Raw genomic sequence first — 4,256 nt, forward strand, 5'->3', positions numbered from 1 at the left:
GACTCCTCCACTCGCTTCTCTTCAACGGATACATGTCAACATTCCCATTCACTTGGAGCTCTTTTAAACACTTGACCGAGCTGGTTAACTCATGACTTGCTTCCTTTCCTTGCAAGTCACTCTTAGGTTGTACGGACAGCCTTGTTCTCCAAGTTACCTATCTTCTTGCTTTATTCTTCATGTCAACACTAAATCCATGACCACACTACAAATTCGTGTACCATGATCTATGACCATGCTATAAACAGCTTGGCCGTGCAGGCCATTACCTATAAGGTTCGGACATTCATCCTAAAGCTTAGGGACATCATGAATTTACATGTACATAAGGATAATATGCATCAGGCCATATAAGTGAGCATAGATATTCTCATCTCAGATTGAATACGGGTCATAAACCAGACATACACCATCTTAAGAGACTTTGAATAAACCACCACAAACATATGTGCCATCTAAGATGGAACCTCAAAAGAGGATGGGGAATATATGTTGGATAAGAATATGTCTTTCTCCCACGATTTCTAAGAGACCTTGAGCCAAAACATGGGTGATCAGATTATGGCCAGGTACACGGATTGCATGACCAATGAATCTGACTATCCAACATTAGAAGGAGAAAGTTATAAGCTGGTACAAAGAAAAGAATGACAAAGAGAAATAGTATGGTATCAACCATCATTGTCTTGGCACAGATCCTCGGACTAGAGAATATGATTATAGACGTCCAAACAAAGAAAAGAAAATATTATACAAAACTAGCTAATCGAGATGCCAGACACTGACCCGAAAAGAAAAGAAAAGAATGACTAAGTCATTATCAGCTTAGCACCAAACGAAATCTGATGTCCTAGAAAGAGACACAGTCAAGTTGCTACAGAGTCTATACAAGATAGACCAATGTGTTCCATAAGATAAGGAACCTCGGAAAGAAAAGAGAAAGGTGCATAGAATACAGATCCGAGGTCATAAGGGAAACCATACCAGACATTGAGAAAAGGCTGCGCAGCTAAACATCTAAGGTACCAAACCATGTAGCTTGGGACGCCAAGCTGCTAGGTAACAAAGGTCCTGGATAATGAAATCTCAAATCGATTAGATCATGTCTGGAACACAATGGAACCATATACATAAGTGTCAACACATAAGAGATATATTTGTATAAAGATACATAACATGAACCCACGAAAGAGTACTCATAAAGAATAAAGATTAGATTGAAAAGATAAATGTGGGGTTTAAAGTATCTATAAAGAAGAGATAGGCGTATTGGCCATACATACATATATACATAAACGCCATCTGATATAAACCAGTGAAATAGATGGGTCTTGTGAGGGAAAAGAAACCGTGAGATATGGTACATGATCACGTGGTCTAAAGGTGTTCATGTTTCCTACTAACAGCATACGATCATAGCTTGTTACACAAGGATACTCACAAAGACCATGAAACAGATTATAAGGAGATAAACTCCTATGTGGTGGATGCTGCTACATATTTTCGAAATTGATAAAGGTCTGGTCATAAGAAAGAAATTAGACTGACATATAATAATGTAGTAAGCAGCATATGGATCACTGGATAAAGAACAGCTTTGTTCCTAAGTTGGTCATGGACTGAAACAAAGCAGCTGCATATAGTATGAAATACTAGTAAAGGAATTGTATAAGAACAATCCAATTCAGTCCACACACATATACAAAAGAAATTCGAAATTCTTTATGTTTACTTTATCAGCCTAAAGAAAGGTAATTTGGATTAACTCAGCTTGCTATCTCATATAGCATGTTCTCCGGATAGACAAATCCGACATCAGATCCCTTAGATAAGGATCCGGCATAGCAGAACAGTTTGCTGCTGCTGTATAAGGCAACTACTCCCATGAGACTCTATCATGAGGCTGAGAGGAGATATTTAACCTATCTCGATCGGGTACCAATATGTTGCAGTCTATAAGCTCGTGTGATCAAAGTCCATGACCTAATATATATATATATATTCAATGCGTGATATGATACATGGCAAGAGAGGTCATGGGACGCCATCAAGATAAATATAGAACTGCAATGTCTGATGTATATGGCATTACCGAATGCAAGAAAAACCGATAGCCATGTATGAAGTCCACGAGTGTATTTGGCCGCAGAGCCATAGTTTGATAAGATCGTAAAAACTCGTTGCAGCAACGATCATTGGTCACATCATGATCTTGGACACTCATGAAATGAGTTGTGGACATGTATAGACGAGGTCTATGACCCGAACATGGATCGATCAGATTAAAACATTGCCGATGGTAGTGAAAAGGAGAAGTTCATATAGTCCACACTTTATCATCGTCACCAATCATAATAGCCAAACGGAGTATCCGTGGGCTTGTGTGGTTGAGATCTATGACTCAACATGAATCAATTAGAATAGAATATGGCTGATGATGATAATAAAGAAAGATCAATGGACAAAGACATTGGTACACATCCGTATATAGAAGATACACCGGATCATAGGTTTACGACCTGAAATTATAAATTCATGGTACCATACTTAGTATATTGTCCATAAGTATGTTTAGTCTGTTCGAAAAAAGTATAGACAAGTCGACATCAAATGTTCACTTCTTGACCTTGCACACACGATGTCAGAAGACATGAGAAAAGACCGGAGAGGTCGAAATGGTCCAATTACGGTTCAATAATAAACTTGGCCGATTTGTTTACTTCCTACCTGCACGTTCTGGAAGCTCACGCATCAGATGCGTAGACTAAAGAATCTCCACTGAGGTTCACATCAGGGGGAGTAGTACGTGTTGTACTCTTTTTCCTTCATCATGGTTTTGTCCCACTGGGTTTTCCTGATAAGGTTTTAATGAGGCAACATTAAGCGTATTACAATCATGTACGGTTATCGCATCCAAGGGGAAGTGTTATAAATCATTAAGTGAATGACCCATAACCGGCCCGGTCCATAACTGGCTCATACCTAGAGAGACATGGCCGAAACCCTAGAGAGAGAGAAGAGAGAGAGGCGGCCGACTAAGGAGAGAGAGGCACACGACTTAGGGTTTTCCATATTACTAGTTTTCCTATTCCTTGTTGGTTTATGATTTGTAATCTTTTCATTTATGTATTTCCATTTAAACTCTTTTGTAACCCTTATATAAAAGGATGTATTATTCATTAATAAAACACAGTCCCCATTCTTTTACAACAATTTCTTATTTTACCTAAATTAGTTTTAAAAAGATAGAATTGTAATAAACTGCTTTAAAAAATAAATCTAGACATTTATATAATTATATAGTTACAAAATCATTTATTTTATAGTTTTTACAGGAATTTGATAAAAAAATGATTTGTGTTGGACCAAGAAAGGCTTAAATAAGGCCTGTATAGTAGGCCTCAATCAACCGCATGTATGACGAGCTCATCTTCTAGGTATTTTGTAGTGCAATTTCTAAGATTTAAAGTGGGTTAATCATTTTGTAGCAAACTATTCAATTTTCGTGATACTATCGTTTGTGTATGTTTTCTTCAATGAAGTCGATGTCATGTTTTGTACTGTTTAAAAAACAACGACATAAAAAGATCAGAAAACAGAATGAATTATATCGTGAATGCTTTGTTTGTTAGAAAATTTCAATGTTTGTGATTGATTTCATTGTTACAGTATTTGATGGGATATAAGAAGAGTATGTAAAATTCTAGGTAAATTAAAATTCTATATCATCGTTCTTGCAAATTATAATCTTGAAGGAAGATATAATCATTCTGAATATGAGACAATTATAAGGATTTCGGTTGAATGACCAGCTAGTATATAATGGAGTTGAGGAGTGTGTCAATACCCTGGTAATATTCATTTTTAAAAATGTGTGGGATTCTTATCGTATATGTTGTGTTGGACCGCTATATCACCTAGGCCGTATGCAGCATTGGATTACTATGCTTGTTTAAGTGCTAATATTTGGGGCTGTTGATCGTGTGTGATCTTTTGTTGTGTTGTAAATTATGTTGTCAAATTTTTTTCTTGTTGGGTGGTCTGATTGATGACTTGTCTGTCAAGCTATGTGTGAATGTTGTACTTATTTTCTTGCAGAGATTTATGTCTAATAAAAATATATTTATGAGAACTTTTTAAGAACATTTTACACTTGGATGTTGTTGTGTTAATTTTATTATGTATGCTATATTGTAAGGCAAAAGTGAAGAAGCTCGTAAGCTAAACTTGTAAAAGGAATGCATGCATCCTATACT

The sequence above is a fragment of the Brassica napus genome, chromosome C1 (assembly GCF_020379485.1).
Source record: "Brassica napus cultivar Da-Ae chromosome C1, Da-Ae, whole genome shotgun sequence".
NCBI lineage: Eukaryota > Viridiplantae > Streptophyta > Magnoliopsida > Brassicales > Brassicaceae > Brassica > Brassica napus.